The following is an 18,879-nucleotide window of genomic DNA, read 5'->3' as shown; positions in this document are numbered from 1 at the left end:
GGGTTTATTTTGTTGACACGTATTAAGATTCTGAAGCGGCACTGGCAGATAGGAGGTCTGCAACTAATTTAGAAAACCTGTTCACAGACAGCTGTTGTTTTAAGACACCCCACCAACAGGCTCCAAGCGGCCTACCAGTGGTGGGTCAAACACCTGAGGGCCCAGAAGCCCTGAGCGTAGACTTGAGGGGTGGGTATCAGATTTCTCCACACAGGTTGCTGACGCCAAAAGGGGGACCCGAGGAGCAAGAGGCCGACACAGCGGAGTTCGTCTGGCTGAAGGTCGTCAGGCCTAGGTGGCTCAACCCCAGGTTCTCCGGCCTCTACAGAGTGAACCAGAGGACATCTCATGCCGTCCGTCGAGGAGAAAATGGGGACATCGGCTACTACTGGAGCCAGTGTGCGGCGGGGAAACCTCCGGCTAGGACCTTAGAGGACATCAGGACGGACCTGGCTATCGTCAACGAGGACATCCCTACAGCAGACGACTCGGAAGCTGTCATCAACGGACTGGAGGAGAAGGATCTCGCGGACATCCCTACAGCAGACGACTCGGAAGCGGCTGTCAGCAGTCTGGGGGACTTCTCGAGGCAGCAGAGGAGTCTACTTCTCTGTGATCAGATTAATCGGTTCCACCTTCGAAGGAAAAGCCGCATCTCCCCCTCCCTATCAGCTACCCTTGTTGGCGTATTCCTTTGAGGGGGAGGGGGGCCCATTTTAATGTCACCTTATATAGAATGTGTGTTAAACTTGTGATTTCTGCATTGAGTGACTTCTGCCTAGCAGATACCAAGAAGAGGCCCCTAGTGTCTCTCTGTTAATTATCAATAGTCCTTGCAATTAACAGGGGAATTCCCAGATACATTTTCAGATATAAGGCAGTTAAAGTCTTGTAGAATTAATGATTTATCTCCTACAGAACCCAAAAGAGGCTTTGAGAATTGAGTCAAACAGTTACCGAGGCCATAGTCCTTTGTTCTCATTTTTAAATGTATTCATTCCAGAGAGCTGACTTTGGGGTGAAGGGAAGTTCAGGGAAGCCATTAAGCCACAAGAACAATTAACTTATGTTGGTTGACTGATTCGGTGACTGTCATGGGACGATGGCGTTTGGATATTTACAAATATGGCTTTCATAGAGAAAAACAGGTGACCGTTGTGTTAAAGATACATGATAGGATGTTTGTGTGTGTTGAAGATGTTTAGGAGGAATGAGTATGTGTCCTGTCAAAGAGTCCTCTGTCATGACTCCAAATCATTGATCGGGGGATCTGCCTGAGGGCAGAGGGATAAACACACACACACACACACACACACACACACCACACACACACACACACACACACACACACACACACACACACACACACACACACACACACACACACACACACACACACACACACACACACACACACACACACACACACACACACACATACACTGTGAAGCAACAGATGGAATCAACAACTGCAGACTCACTACCTGGGGTCCCGCCCAGAAGTGAAACCGACCAATGGAACCCTGCCAACTCACTGGCTAGCTCGCTCAGAAGTGAACTCGCCAATAACAAATAGCTAGGGAAGAGCAAGCGATAAAACTCCTCCCCACCTGTGTATAAATGTTGTGATCATTTTGAAGATCGGCGCTCTTGTTTTTGACTTGCCGTTCCTGAGACGTGTCTCACAAGGTGGTAGAACCTGAGCCCGGAGTACTCTGCAGAGTGCTTCGTGATTAGGTGATTAGGTGATGTATTGTATGTTTTTACCATTAAAGCAGATTATTGTTTAACCCTTATCCTGGTGCTTTGACTTTTCCTTCTTTTAAAACAAACTCATAGAGGAACGCGCGAAGCAGAGATTCTGCCTCAACACCTATGGCTATATAAATATAAAAATAAAGTGAAGGAACAGCAAATCGAGTGGTCTACGAAATGAGACGGTCTTCTGGCTTAGTTCAGTAAAATTGGAACGATATTGGGAGATTCTGATTTCACGGATCAATAACTCATGAGCAAAACGTTATTTAGACACAAATGACGTCTCCTAAGTACCGTGGTAAGGTTGACAACGAACTATAATCACATTTTGATTTAAAAAAAAGCCAATACGCGCCGTCGCGCCGTCCTCCGAGCTGGACACATTACTATTGGTCTCTATTTGCAACCGGAGAAGAAACGAGTGCTCAGGGACCGTCTGCAAAGCGCAACTGCGAAAAAAGAGAATACAATAATATTAAATTACTATTATAAAGCTTATTACTACCAAACACACTACACACATCAATAGTCTCCTGTGCGTTAAAGCAAGGAGTTTGGAAGAATATGCTTTTGAATAATTTTGGGGAATATTTATAATGTAAAATCATCTTAAATAATTGTACTATTATACAGTATATTTCTACCAAACTCATTATTTGCATTGTTGTTATTAGCATCTGGTTAGCTTGCTGCGCTAACGGATATTAAAAGCTGTTACTAAAACAAGGAAAGGGAGAGATAACTACAGCTTAGTGAGGTAAGGGACTCTCTGTTTAACTGTAGTCTAGTTATCTCAGTGGGTCTCAAACGTTTTGGTCACCATTTAAGAGTCATTTCATTCCTGTGATACGCAACAAGCAGTAAGATGAAGAGGAGCTTCTCTGTGGGACAAGAGGTCTCATGCGGCCCGTAATTTCAGCTGCAGGACTCATCTTCTGAAACAGAAACACCCTGAGAAGGAGAATCTGGTGTGGATCTGAACTGTGCTTGAAAGGAGTCAGCACAAGGATAAAACACTTTTTTGCCAAACAGTTCATTTATCGGATGGGGGCAGAGAAGAAGGAACAATTCTGCCCCGAATCCCACGTTGATACAGAGGAATCAATGAGGTCCTTTGCAGAAGAGGTTGAGGAGCTGCAGAGGAGCTGCTGAGGAGCTGCTGAGGAACAACACGATGGTGATGAGGTTGAGATGTATGAAGTAAAAAAGCCTGGAAAAAGCCTGATGGTCAATAAAGTGCTTAGTGATCCCCTCCTCAATCACACCACAAAGGGGATGATAGCACCAGAAATTGCCCCAGGAGTAACAAGAATATTCGTTGCGCCGCCATGTGAAGCCATGCTTAGAGAAATGATCAGATGTTTGTGGTGGAGTCTGATCGTTCTTCGTCTGACCCTTCCCCTGAAAGTGGAGAGGACACAGAGGATCCCATCCCGTAGCTGCGCTACATTCCTCTGCACTATCCTATCCAATGTTTGCTCAAACATCTGTGGCATCAACATCCCTCCAGTTTGCCACCAAACGTCCCCCATGCAGGTGTGTCATGTCGACAATACTGCTGATGATCTCAGGGGTAAAGAATAAACCAAAGAAGGATTCCACGTCATGAATTCTTATTTATGCTTCTCATGATGGCGTAACGCATGGGCCCTGAAACCTATCCTCTGGCAGCAGGAATGTAGCGCGCCGTTTCCTCGTGAGAGGGAAACCAGATTTGAAAATGCTTTGATGTCCACCCATGATGGACACGATCCTCCGGATAAGATAGTGCAGACCGCATGTAGCGCAGTGTTGGGGCAGAATCTCTGCTCCGCGCCGTTCCTATATGAGCGGGTTCTCAAAAGAAGGAAAAATTCAAAGCAGCCAGGATAAGGGTTAAACAATAATCTGCTTTAATGGCAAAATCATACAAATACTTCACCTAATCACGAAGCACTGTGCAGAGTACTCCGGGCTCAGGTTCTACCACCGTGTGAGACACGTCTCAGGAACGGCAAGTCAAAAACAAGAGCGCCGATCTTCAAAATGATCACAACATTTATACACAGAGTTCCCTTCTGAGCGAGCTAGACAGTGAGTTGGCAGTGTTCCATTGGTCGGTTTCCCTTCTGGGCGGGATCCCAGGTAGTAAGTCAGTTTGTTGATTCCATCTGTTGCTTCTGTGCGTGTGTGTGTGTGTGTTTCTGTCCCTCTGCCCTTAGGCAGATCCCCCAATCAATGATTTGGAGTCAGGAACAGAGGACTCTTTGACAGGACACATACTCATTCCCCCTAAACATCTTCAACACACACAAACATCGTATCATGTATCTTATCACACAACAGTCACTTGTTTTTCTTTATGAAAGCCATATTTGTAAATATCCAAACGCCATCATCCCATGACATTCCCCGAATCACCCAACCAACATAAGCTAATTGTTCTTGTGGCTTAATGGCTTCCCTGAACTTCCCTTCACCCCAAAGTCAGCTTACTAGGAATGAATACATTTTATTGATAAGCTCAAAAGGACGTTTATCTCATTTACTGCTGGGTGACCCAAGTCTCAAGGCCTGCAGGATGTGTAGGAGATAAACATTAATTCTACAAGACTTTAACTGCCTTATATCTGAAAATGTATCCGGGAATTCCCCTGTTAATTGCAAGGACTATTGATAATTAACAGAGAGACCCTAGGGGCCTCTTCTTGGTATCTGCTAGGCAGAAGTCACTCAATGCAGAAATCACAAGTTTAACACACATTCTATATAAGGTGACATTAAAATTAATATACCAGATTGAACTTTCCTGCCATAACACGTTACTTTAATCCTTCAAATAATTCAAATAATACTTCAGCAGGTACGGGATGGGATCCTCTGTGTCCTCTCCATTTCGGACGAAGGGTCGGACGAAGAAGGATCAGACTCCACATCAAACTCCACATCAGATTCTCCTTCTCATGTTTGGCAAAAAAGTGTTTTATCCTTGTGCTGACTCCTTTCAAGCACAGTTCAGATCCACACCAGATTCTCCTTCTCAGGGTGTTTCTGTTTCAGAGCATGAGTCCTGCAGCTGAAGTTACGGGCTGCATGAGACCTCTTGTCCCACAGAGAAGCTCCTCTTCATCTTACTGCTTGTTGCGTATCACAGGAATGAAATGACCATCCAGCCAAACTACACATATTTGAAGCTTTGGCTTTGCAGCCGGGTGTTTTTATTTAATTCAAGGACTGTATGTATGGCTGTGTATGTCTGTTTGCTAAAGATACATTATCAAAGGACTTTGAAGTTCCAAACAATTCAAAACATTGAGGTCAAGTTGGGTCAAGACTAGGGATGGGTACCGAGAACCGGTACTAAGTCAATACCGGTACCTGATTGGACGGTATCGGTATACCGTTAAGCCGCTGGACAAACGGTGCTGCTATCGGTATATATGTTTCGTCTACTTCCTTAATTTAACTTTAAACCATTCTGGTTGGTTGGGAACCCTCATCCCGTGTGATGTATCCGGTTTGAGACCCCTCTGATTGGCCACTGTAAATGCCACTCCTCATCTCTCTCAACAGCGCTCTTATTATTGTTGTGAGACTCCCGCAGGCATGGCGGACAGAGCGAAGCAATCAAAGTTCTGGATGCACTTAATTTTTTTTAGTGGCGATAGTGCAAGGTGCAATCTATGTACTCAATTAGTTGCTTGTAAAGGGGGTAACACAAGCAACTTAATGAAGCATTTGCAAACGAGACACTCATTGAATCTTAAACGGTGCTAGCGATACTGCTAGTGCTAATTGTGCTAATAGTGCTAGCGGGCTTCAGCTGCGCCCTGTGTAAATGTGACCTGAGCGAAGGCTCGCAGGCAGGTTAGCTGCTGCGCACGGTTAATATGTTTTGTTTACCTGGGGGCAGTCTTGCAGGCACATCGCCTTGTCTTTTTTTAGTTTATTAACACCAAATTATTGAAAAGTATCGATAAGAGTATCGAAAAATACCGATACCGATAAGCGGTACCGGTACCGGTATCGATAAAATCCTAACAATACCCATCCCTAGTCAAGACCATACATCTGTTTATCTCTAAGACACATGAAACAGCACAAATGAAAAACAAAACCCAATGAGAGCACACTTACTCCTGTCTCATTCTCACACACAATCACTCACACACATACAAGGTATAAGGAGGTTTAATATGTACGAGTGTGTATGAGTTTGGGAATGAGGGAGTGAGAGAAAAAGAGAGAGAGAAAGAAAGAAAGAAAGTTATGAGGCGAAAACTGCGACTTGCTGTAAACCAAATCTACTGTATATTGTTGTCTCTGTACACAAACACAGTACATCCAGACGCACACACAGACAGACAGACACACACACACACACACACACCCCCCCCCCCCCCCCACACACACACACACACACACACACACACACACACACACACACACACACACACACACACACACACACACACACACACACACACACACACACACACACACACACACACACATTTCTCAGCTGATACCACTCTTCCACATCCATACCAACACACCTACATCAGATTAGTTGCATACATGTATTCCAATGGCTGTCAGGGCCCCATTATACAACAGGCAAAGAAACCAAGAAATGACAAGCATGTAATTCAATGGTAACATTTCACATCTGGTGATATAGAATAAAAAGGACAAATTGAACTATTTTTCTCCAATATAAAACCCTGACATTACAAAATGCATGATTTTATACCGGTATGGCTTAGAGATCAAAAGATGTGGTTATAATGGGAGTAGATGGGACACGAGTGGCTATGTGTGAGTTTTTTTGTTTAATCTGATTCTGTGCAATAACTAATAATCCACCAAAAATAAATGTTGTTGCTAATCTTTGACATATCAAGGCTGTGATAAAAAAAAAGCCGACCCCCCCAACATTTATTATATGGAAAATAACTGCCTTTTCGTGCATGTTTTTCATAGAAAACGCAAATTCATGTTTTCAAACTGGCAGTTCAAGGGTTAAAATCCTGAACATAATTTAATATTTGCTATTTTTGATCAGGACTGAAGTTGATTGAAAGCTTTAACCCCAAAAAGTTTTAAAAATATTAATCTGTTGTCATTTTAGAGCAGTTTTTGGAAGTGGACATTTTTGTCCCGAATGACTAATATGTAACTTTTTTGTGCAATCTGATTTTGTGCAAAAACTAATAATGCAAAAAAAACTATTTTGCTGCTAATCTTTGACATATCCAAGACTGTTATAAAAAAAAAGAGCCAGTCACCAGATATGTATTTTTTGGAAAATAACTCATTTTCTCTGTTTTCATCATGAAAAAAAACAGCGGTTTCATGTTTTCAAAATGGCATTTAAAGGGTTAAAATCCTGAAAATGATTACATTTTTGGTATTTTCTATTAGGGCGGAAGTTTCTTTAAAGATTGAACCCAAAAAGGTTGTGAAAAAAACCTTTTAATATAATGTTTTTATCAAAGTCTTTTGCAGTGGACATTTTTGTCTCGAATGACTAATTTGCGTAGTCGATTTGTTTCACAGTGAATTAAAGACCGATTTGAAAAATTGAAATTGGAATTCCAAAATAGATCGAGAAAAAAGCCTTGTTACAAAAAATCAGGCCATTTGCACCAACACAACCAAAGTTATTGCAAAATGAAAAGTGAAAAATGACCCATATGGACAAAAACGTCCATAGTGATACCGGAGACTCTTTCCTCCTCTCCCTTGATCTTCTTAAGCAAAGATCATTATTTTGCTAAGCAGCGGTAACCTCTGAAGCTCGAAAGACTCCATTATTCATCCAAGCCGTGTAATAAATGAAGATAAATTATCCAGGTAAACCATCCCATTTAGTTATTTCCTTTAAAACCTTCCATGTGCTGTCTATGGGGGGAGTGGGGGATGTGCGAGTGACTTATCCGACCGGCCCACTTCGGTACCGGCCCATCGGGATTCGTCCCGATGGCCAGTCCGCCACTGCACCCAGCCCACGTAAACTGTCAACGGGGGGAGCCTCGCTGCGGGGAAACGGTGGACCTAGTGTCCCGATCGGAGTGGGAATTAATAATAATCCGTGCATTTGATCCATCCAAAAAAAACACACGTTTAATCCATGTTGGTGTACTACAACTACAAAAAGCATCGGTTTGTTATTTCATCGGGAAATGCAGACCGGCTCAAACAAACGATTTTTAAATCCCCATCCTCACGATCATTTAATGTATCATATTTTCGCCGAATTGACATGAAAGCACTAATAAATGTAGTTTCATCCAGTTGAGTTTACAACGACAAAAATAATCGATTTGTTTTTATATCACATCCGACGGGAGGAAATTCAGCAGCTCTCACTACCGATTTTTAATCCTAATTTAATCATCATCTTCACCACGATCATTTATGTTTATGGTCACCGAATTTACATGAAAGAACTGACAAATATGAATATACTATAGTCAACTTCATTAAAACGTTATTAACGTGCTTAAACTCAGTAATTCACCATTTCTACGCATGACAACACACTTTGTCCATGTTTGGCTCTCTCGCAGCACAGTGAAGCATTCCCGCATTGACGTCACTTCCGGTTTCCCCCAAAACTTCAAAATGAGTCGAAGGAATTTCCCCGCGATGTTCGAAATGATTGATATTTATCGGAACGGTATCGCACCTTCTTTTTTAAACTGACGGTTCGAGATTTCCACTAGCCCAATATTTCATTGCACAACAGTTGTTGGAAGGCTGTCACAGTCTCTTTAAATTAGTTTTTTTATTTTTGTTAATTGTTTATTTTTGTTTAACTGAACCTTTTCTCTTGTGATTTGTTTTATTCTTAAATGTTTACACAAGTTATCATCTGCTTATGAGAACATATTTGATATTGTGTTTGTTTATTACTTTGATTTACGTATTTAGCCCCCATTAACTGCGTTTCCCTATTTGTTTCCCTATTTGTTTCTCTACTTAGTTACTGAGAGCTGAAGGTGGTGGTGCTGGTGTCCAAGGTGGTGGTTTTCCTCTCTTCTTTTGTGTGTGATGAGCTCCCCCGGGATTTGATTTCCTGCACGTATGACTGGGGTGATTTAAGTTTGGTTTGTTTGGGGATCCTTCCACTCACTCGACGACCCTATCCCCCCACTAGTAAGCCTCAGCCCCTAATTCATTTCCCCCCTTTGTGCTACAGCCCGGTGCGACTGTTTTTAACTGCATTTTAACTATTGACTTGTGCTAAATAAAATTGTATATTTTTGATAAATTGAAACCACGTCTCCTGCTCCATTAGTATTCAAACCTACGTCTCTTCTCTATAACTGAAAAAAAAGTGTTAATATTTCCTTGGGCGAAACTCTCAAGGTGGCGTTGTCGGAATTGTGAATGGTGTAATCAAACCAACTTTAACAAATACATTCACCTATCCTCCCCTCTGCGGCTACTGCCACAAGCTGGTGTTGTCGGCAGGATTTACTTTTTGAGAGTAGAGACGTGTATTTCAATTATTTTTATTATTATTAGTGTTGCATTGTGGCCATTGCTAGAAGCTAGTTTACCCTGTATTAATTGTGTTATATTGTGTTCCAAAGCAAAACAGCAGTTGGTTTCTTGTGGACCTTTGGTAAGTCAGGGTTTATTATTGTGTATTGCCTGTCTATTTTGATGCCCTATCTCCACTGAATTAGCAACGGTGTAGCTATGGAGGGAGAGTTACAAGAGTTGAGGGATTTAGTTGCCCAGTTAAAAGCAGACAATGAGAGGCTGTTGCAGGAACGGGCTGTGGAGGTGCCTGGTCCTAGTGCTGCACCTTTAACTGCCACTGTTCCCCCTTCTAATCCTTCCAATGCTAGTGCCCCTTCAGCGGATAGACTGATTTTTGTGCCCCGAGATAGGAAATGTCCTATGTTTAGAGGAAGATCATGAATAGGGTTGAGGGAGTGGATCGAGGAAGTACAGGTTTGTATGAGAGCGTGCCGTTTGGCTGCATCCGATCAGGCATTTTTCTTGTTTGACCATCTTGAAGGAGAGGCCAGTGATGAGATAAAATACAGAGCAAGTGCAGAGCGGGAAGACCCTGTCAAAATAATTGCTGTGTTGACAGAGCTGTATGGTTGTTCTGATTCTTACGTAGCTTTACAAGAGGCTTTCTTCTCCCGACAGCAGCAAGAAGGGGAGACTTTGCAGGAATTCTCCCTTGCGTTGCTTAGTCTGATGTAAGCATGGGTGGAGTTAAGGTTCCTTGTTTGGTAGATACTGGGTCCATGGTGTCTACAATCACAGAGAGCTTTTTCCATCAGCATTTTGAGCCTGGGGCCAGGAGAGGCTCCAATCTTGTCACTGGCTGCAGCTCAGAGCAGCCAATGGGTTGGCCATCCCTTACATTGGCTACTTGGAGCTAGAAGTTGAGCTTTGTGGAAAGGTAATGGCAAGCTGTGGTGTGTTGGTGGTCAAGGACCCCCCCGGTGGTGTCTCTTCTGCAGTCCCTGGTGTTCTGGGGATGAATATAATTTGCAGATGTTACAAAGAGCTCTTTGACCAGCATGGTTTGGCCTTGTTTTCTTGGCCTCCTGTATCGGAGGCCCCTGAATCATTCATTCAGGCTTTGCAAAAATGCCATCAGGCCAGTGTGCAGGCCCCTCCTGACATTTCAGGAGGGGTAAACGTGCATGGAAGGAAGGCTTGTTGTATCCCTGGTGGCATGATGAAGATTGTTGCAGCCACATGCTCAGAGCAGTACTCAAGTGGCACTGTGTTATTTGAGCCCTTGGATTTGGGTCTTCCGGCTGGATTGCTTGCCTCTCCAGCTCTGGTTCGGGTGGAAAGGGGCACCACCTACATCCCTATTGTGAACGTAGGCTCTGCAGACGTGTTGCTGTATCCCCGCACACTGGTAGGCACACTCGATGAAGTTAGGCTGGTCAACTTGCCTGTTGGTGTCACCGAAGTACCATCCTGTGTGGCCAGAGTGGCATCCCAGGCTGCCTTTCCCTCTGTGCCTGACCAGCTGGATGCTCTAGACCTGTCTTCCTTGCCTGCTGAAGAACAGGTTAAGGTACGGTCTCTTTTGACGAAGCACACATCTGTCTTTTCTGCTCACGAGGGGGACTTGGGTTGCACCACCTTGATCTCTCATGACATCCGTCTTCTTGATGACGTCCCCGTGAAGCAACGCTATAGGCGCATTCCCCCGTCTGAGTATGAGTTAGTGAAGGAGCACATCAACCAGCTTCTTGAGTCACAGATCATAAGAGAGACTTGCAGCCCCTACTCGCCCCCCTTACTATTTAATTTTTTTAAATTATAGGCCCCCGATCTCCGTAGGCCCCCTGGGCTTTAGCCCAGGTCAGCCCGTGTATTAAGGCAGATCTGGGCCACTTCCTTTTCGGCCTGTTTGTGGTCATCTGATTGGCCGGTGGCATTTATCCTGGAGAAACTTCCGCCTCATCCTCTCCATCTCGCTGGAGAGCACCTGGATGACGTTTTGGAGGGTTTTCATCTGCTCCGTCAGAGCTAGACACACATCGTATCGCGGCCTGGCTGTGCAGGATATCTGGTGGAGCGTGTCAGTCTTCGAGTCAGATGATTGTTCATCTTCTTCGCACCTCTGATCCATCGTGCTCTCCATCAGGCTCTGATGCAGGCTTTCCCTCTCCCACAGAAGAAGCTCTGCAGGTAGTGGGTCAGTTTGCTCTCTCTGAAGGGAACGTGCTGCAGCGGCTTGGGTTGCTGTTTCAACCATCTGACGAAGCCTCCATTGAGGGCGGCCCTTCGGTAGCTTTCGCTGCCATGCCAGAATTGCCTTTCTCCCGCTTGGCTATCCCTCCAGCCACTTGCCCTGATTCTAGCGCAGTGACATTGCGACGGACAGCATGGTCAACCGCTAGGCAGCATCCTAATGTCCATCATCTCCCGAAAGTGTTGGGAGAATTGGCGACTGTGGCCGAAAACTCTCCTGGTCCCGTGTCTAACTCTGTGTCGGTTATCTTTAGACCTTGGAATTAGGTTGGCTAACATTGGCTTGGATTCGTTCATCGTCGGGGCGACAATACAAATAGGGGGGGTAGATTGTAGCAGGATGAGAGTCCTAATCCCTTGTAAAGCATATTCTCCTCGTTTGGCACTTGTGAGCATATCACCACCAGGGGGCACCCTATAAAAGGGCAGAGGTTTCAAGCTGGCTGTCCCTTATTTGTTGGTACACAGACCCGCCCCACTTGCGTGTTTGCCGTGTTTGCTTTCGCCACCGGTGCAGGTATGTTGCAGTAGCATTGCTCGCTTCAGGAAAGGTTCTGCAATTTGCCAGCGTATTGATACTCAGCCCTGCTTTGCCTCACCTAGTGGAGGATCCTCCGGGCACAGCCTGTCAACGCAGCCATAAAAAGCATGAAGCTCTCCCTTCTCTGCGTTATCGATAGGAAAGCCTGATCGGTATGTGCGCTGTACGGCGATCTATTTAGTCAATCCATCTTATTACTTTTATTGATATTAACGCTGTATTTGTATTTATTCATAAACCTAGGGCCAATCCAATGGTTAAGGGATATCTGCTGTTTTGCTTCACCGGAGAAAGTATGTTTATCGGCAGTAACGTCACAACTGCTGTTGATCCTGCCTTGATGTTTGGGCTACCGTTACCACATTGTGGCTTCTGATTGCTGCTTCTGGCCAGCTTTGCGTCGCCTACTGCGGAGGCTCGCTCACCAGTTAAAGTGCTGCTTTAACTGCACGCCTTCCTGCTGCCCTGCTTGGGCCGACACTCGAAGTGTGGAAGTCACTGAACTCTGGGGCTAACTCCCTCTATAACTTGTCCTTACTTTGGCCGACTTGATTTAAATTAGTTTGTTTATTTTTGTTAATTGTTTATTTTGTTGAACTGAACCTTTTCTCTTGTGATTTGTTTTATTCTTAAATGTTTACACAAGTTATCATCTGCGTATGAGAACATATTTGATATTGTTTTTGTTTATTACTTTGATTTACGTATTTAGCCCCCATTAACTGTGTTTCCCTACTTAGTCACTGAGAGCTGAAGGTGGTGGTGCTGGTGTCCACGGTGGTGGTTTTCCTCCTCTTTTGTGTGTGATGTGCTCCCCCGGGATTTGATTTCCTGCACGTATGACTGGGGTGATTTAAGTTTGGTTTGTTTGGGGATCCTTCCACTCACTCGTCAAATCTATCCCCCCACTGGTAAGCCTCAGCCCTTATTTCATTTTTTCCCTCTGTCCTTTAATCGAGGAGAGTATGATAATGTGACTGTCGGTTGTTGTCCGTGTCTATTTTTACATCATTCTTCAGTGAATGAGAAATTGCTGCACCATTCCCCCTGCCTTAAGCCAGTTTAGCACGGATTAAGACCTTTGACTCCGCCTCAAGCCACCTCTAGCCTTTTACTTTGCCCATGGGAAATTGGTTGGCCATTAGCACCTGGAAAGTGGCCCAGGGACAGCCCCACTGAGGTGTGATACATAACCCAATGCAACAATTTGAAAAGTAACTGGGCGTGGCAAGCACTAGCTCACCCACTTTTTTTCAATAGGAAGTGGCTATTGAGTTTGCCTCAAAAGTCATTATCGTTGTCAGGTGGGCCAAGAATTTGGATGAGAAGGGATTTGTTTTGTGCACTGAAAAAACTGAAACATTGCATTTAATTAATATATATGTCAACAAATTACACATAATTGTATTAGGTTAGTTGGAAGGGATGATATTATGTTGAACCTAAGGAATATTTTATTTAAACTTAATATGTTTGCTTTAAGCCAGCGGTTTTCAAAGTGTGAGGCACGCCCCCCTGGGGAGGCGCAGCGTGAGAAAAAAAGAACAAGAAAAAGATGAGTAAAGTGTCACTTGCACACTTTTGGCTGTCTGTGGAGACCGAGTTCCCCCGACTCGCCAAAAAGGCTGTACAAGTGCTCATTCCCTTCACCTCCACCTACTGAGTGCGGGTTTTCCGCATTGATTTTGATCAAAAGCAAGTACCGGTCAAGGCTGCAGCCAGAGGATGATCTGCGTTTATTCCTGTCTACATTGCATCCCCGCCAGAGTCCTGCATGGGTCTGATTTTCAAGACCCGCTCCCGCCCCGTACCGCGACGTGCAATACCGAAACCTCCCCGCCATCCGCACTTATTGCCAATTAGTTCCGCAAACCGATCCGACCCGTCGGCACAAGATCCGCAAACCGACCCGAACCCGCATATATATGATCAGTGAAAACATGCAATTATTAACACACGCAGTTGCATATTTGGCTCAAAACGCGTGGGATGATGGTTATTTTCGTTGGATTTCGCTCTTGAGGAAGAGTTATTGACAATGCTGTATTCTCCGCTAGAGAGCTTCACCTCAGCCATTTCGAATGTGGCGCGCTCAACAGCAGATTGATGGGGTGCAGATGTTAGGATTATGCGCGGTCCCGAGGTCTGAGGAATCTTTAAACATGAAATTAAATTATTATTATTTAAATATATGTATTAATAATATTTATTATGCAACACCCTGACTTTTTTGTTTTACACAGAACCAAACCCGGATTTTCTTTTTTTTTTAATACCACCCGCGAATCACTTTTTTGGGGGGCCACCCATCGGGTACCCGACCCGATGCAGGACTCTGATCCCCGCATCATCCGGCCTGTGCATCAAAGACGCAGACTCATCATTCCCACTAAAGTAGGGGTGAGTGTAATAAGGAGGCAAAGTTGACGTTCAGTGTGTTGCCGGGAGCATATAAGGATTCATCCACGATATTAAAAATGTAAAAAATGAAGTGTTTAAAACATAAAGATAAAAAGGTTTTAAAAAGTTATTGTTTAATGTTTTTAAGGAGGTTACGCTACTCAGCCAATCAAATCGGTGCAGTCAGTGACTAATTTCAAATGGCGTGCTCAAAAAATAAAAAGCTAGACAGCGAAAACAGAGCATTTAATGACATTTTCTCTTACTGGACCTCTTTGAAGTGCAATGAATACCCCTGCATTATAGCAACAACTACAATAATAATAATAATAATAATAGCAATAATAATTGGGAGGGGGGGGGCGCTGCTGTTCTTATGTTCTCTGAGGGGAGGCTCACCTTCCCACACTTTGAAAAACCCCTGCTTTAAGCTAACCTCCAGCTATGTGTGATTCTTTGACAATACATGTCAACGTTTAAATTACATTTTTTAGTAGAATATAGTCATCATTTTCTTAGAAGGTTTATGTGTCAATAGATGCAATCTGTTGTTCTAATTTGATGCCATAGTTATAGATATTTAGCTGGCTTATTGTTTGGGTTATGGTAAGGGCTTGGGTTCAAATACTTTCCTTCATCTTGCTCTCCTTTTCACCCAAATTTGCTTCAAATGTTACCTCTAAGTCCTATTTTTACATTGGCATTTCTTTATTACCTCACCTGTGCTTTTCTACTGCCGAGCAGAACAGGTCTCTCCATCCGTCAGTATCGATGCACAGTATATGCGTTTCTGTGTGTGTGTGCATCTGTTCTCAGTGTGCACTCCCACCTCCCTGTTGTTCTGCTCAGAGCGATCAATAGAAAGCGAGGCTTCATCACAGAGAGAAAAAGCTGGGCTGTCACAGGACCGTGCAGGGACTCAGTGCCCCCCCCGGGGAGCTCCGAGTGTGTGCGCTCGCTCTGAGTGTGTGTGCTCACCAGCGCTTTCTCCATGTGTGCTTTTATGCACCTTAAGCACATCAGTGAGCCAGCCACATAACATAACCCTCACACACTAACACACACATACTCCATAAAAGCCCCCAGGATCAAGTCCTCACCTTCATGAAGAGTGCTATGTCAATGTCACGGAAAGTCTCTGTCAGAGCACATTACATCAGCCTCATCGCACTCATGTATCCCAACTGGACCCAGGACTGGTCGACCACTTTAGGCCCTGCACTATAAGACACACACAGAGGTGAGGCCTGATGATAATTCTCCTGCACCTGATATTCTCAGAGTGAACTATCTTCTTCTGCCTGCACAACCTTGGGCTCTAGCTTGTTATACAGCCACTTCAAACCTAATTCAAACCTCACGTTAGGATCCTGCTCAACCTGTTGGATTTCCAGCTTAAATCAGGTATACTAAATAAGAGGTGCAGTATTGTGTAATGTTTGTTCAGCCACAGCTGATGTTACAGTACATTGTTTTTATGTTTATAAGGGTTGAGGATAAACCAGATTATTTTTATATTCATGCATTTCCAACTGAAATCCCAAATTCCAGATGTAGAAAGTGTACTTCTGTATTATTTATGCTTTCACTTTTCAAGGATAACTCAATAGTTGCTTGGCAGGCTGCTAACTCCCTTACATCTATTCCAAACATACAGGAAGTGCATTATTAAACAGCAGCTAGTGGACAGGCAGCAGGTAGAAAGGAGGGAATCCTCACTGACAGAGTGCACTCAAATGCACTTAAGTTAAAGTCCACAGAGAATCGTGTTCATCATGAATACATGCACCCGACCTCCTTTGGGAACCATGGTGTGTGTTTTTACAGAAGAAGCTTCTTCGTGCTACACAGACATACAGACACACATCTGTACATTTAAACTGACCTCTTCAGACCTCTAAAGCAGGCATCCTCAAAGTCCGGACTCCGGTCCGGATCCGGACCGAACGACAACTGTCTCTGGACTCTGAGCGAAAATATACTTTTCATATGTATTATCTGTGTTATTTTTGAGACAACGCAACGAGTCAAAATTCTCCGTTGTGTACAAACAGCGCTCTATCTGTCTGTCTGTCTGTGTGTGTCTGTGTGTGTCTGTCAACGCATTGGTCCAATCACATTCAGCATCCCATCAGCGTTTTTTCCCCCCCACCAACAGTCTGCGAATCAGAGGCACAGTAGGGCGGGTCTTCACGGAATGCGGGTGGGAAAAATGTGTGTTTAAAAAAAAATAAGTCAGAGCGAGAGTTAACAGCTCATCTAGTTGCATCTGTACTGTAGCTAGCAGCCTAGTTTCACCTACCTGGGACCCCGGGGCGGCATGGCGTGGCAACTGCCACCCTAAAAATAGGCCTTGCCACCCCAGTTGGCAGCTTTGTTTTGAAAGAAAAGTTGCGGCTCATCAGACATTTATGAGAGAACATCTCTAATGTCCGAGTGCAAGTGAATGCAGCACAAGACACACGTCTTGTAACGCACGTCAACCCATGGCGCGAGCGTTGAAATATGATTGGCGGCGATTTCATTTGAACGGTACGGCGCAAAACGAGAAGCATTCGGACCATAGACTGATTCGGACCCAAGTACTGAAGGAATGAGGTATTTGCGGTCTACAATGACAGAGAAGAGACTGTCAAGTTTGGCTGTACTCAGCATTGAATCAAAACGCACTAAAGCTTTGGATCTTACTAATTTTGTGAGGCGTTTTGCTGAACAAAATGGTAATCGCCGCATTCAGCTGTAATATACATGATGCTCTGTTCACGGGATGAGCATACAAAACTGTTAAGATGATGACCTTACGTGTTTTTTCTTTGTGGGGGTCTGCCCCCAAAAAACCGTTCTAAGTCCTGAGAAAGTCAAATAAGACGGTGTGTAAAACTACACTGCCCAGTCAAAAAAAAGTGACCACTAGGCCAGTAGGTAAGGACTTTCCACTCGATAATAACTGAAGTATAAAATAATGCATGACTGAAGTGATGGAGATCATGTTTGAAGGCAAACAAAAAGAGGAAATAACAGGTCAAATAAAGCAAATCCCCCTCTCAGATTCCACAGCAACCAGAAGATCATACATACTGGCTGGTGATTTGATTAATCAGCTTTGTGATGGAATACAAAATGCACAGTGCATTTCCTTAGCTGTGGATGAGTCCACTGGCACCACTGACAATGCTCAGTTGCTGGTGTTTGTGAGTTTTTATGATGAGGCAAAGGGGGAGTTTGTTGAAGATGTGTTGGGCCTGACGAACCTCAGTGGACACACAAGGGGGCAAGACATTTATAAAGCAATGATGGGAATGCTGGATGAAAGAGGGTGCGGCTGCCTTTATTCATAACTGTGCAGCTCTGCGACTCTGAGGGATCAAGCACAGACGCAATAACAATGAAAACTGCTGCATACAGATTATTTTTGTTTTTGCAACCTCGTGTTAAGAATCTTGTTGCAATTTTTTCAAATGTTGAATGACCGTAATAATCGGACCTTTGTCTTATTAAAAACTTTTTTTTGGACCTTTAACATTTGTATTTGAGTACCCCTGCTCTAAAGGCTACAATGTGTTAGTTAAAGTCGATTAAATATTTCAAAAAGAGGATGGGACTGGTCTGTGTAATAACCTCTCTTTCTTTCCGTCTGCTCCGCTTTTACTTTCCCAGTCTACATACAGAAGATTTTTTTTTAAATGTGGAACTTAAAAGCATCAATCTGGTTCACTTTGAGAGCTAAATGAAGAGATCTATGGATACATTTCTCAACATCCATATGAAACAGAACTGTAAACAGATTTTTTTTTTCTTTATGGATATTTTACAAATCACTCTGCAAATTCAAACTGTATTCTTGTTTATTAACCTGTTAAACCCTGAGCCTATTTTTCAGGTCACAGGCTCGAAAATGACATTCCCAGAACAAATGATTATATCTTCACTTCTAAAAGGGTTACATTAATAATCTTTTTTCTCAAAGTAATGATAAACCTGTGAGTTGGATGTATAAAAGTCAGAATCAATATAGATTTTTTTTATTTTAAAGTAAATTCAGATTGAAAATAGTAAAAAAATGTAAATTATAGTGTCCGTCCAAAAATAAAACATTACTTATAGTGAAAACGACCCTTGAAGGACGACCCTTGAATGATGGGATAGTAGACTAAAAGCTTTAGGAATCCAAACTATAACATACCGTATAATAAGTACCCTGTATCAAGATTGATGCAAAACAAGTGACATTTGACCTTTTTAGAGAGGTTTAGCAACAAAAAAAAACACCTCTGGGGTCATTTGGGTGGAAATGGGTGCCGTTTCTCTGGAACCCATTGGTCGATTTTGATGATTGACATATCTTTTGAACTGTTAGAGCAGGGGTGGGGAACCTTTATCCTCTCAAGGGCCATTTCAATTTTTACAACATCCTCCGAGGTCTGTACAAAGGATTGAACTCAACCTCTGCTTAA

General features: G+C 43.6%; 1 protein-coding gene across 1 annotated transcript in view; it reads right to left on the bottom strand.

The window, feature by feature from the left end:
* The window catches only part of LOC307019244 (cadherin-18-like), a 323,849-nt gene that overhangs the window by 213,968 nt on the left and 91,002 nt on the right, over positions 1–18,879 (bottom strand). The window lies entirely within an intron of this gene.

This window comes from Notothenia rossii, assembly GCF_949606895.1.
Source record: "Notothenia rossii genome assembly, chromosome: 9".
Taxonomy (NCBI): Eukaryota; Metazoa; Chordata; class Actinopteri; order Perciformes; family Nototheniidae; genus Notothenia; species Notothenia rossii.
Note: the sequence above shows the minus strand (reverse complement) of the source record. Positions and strands in the feature narration are given on the sequence as shown.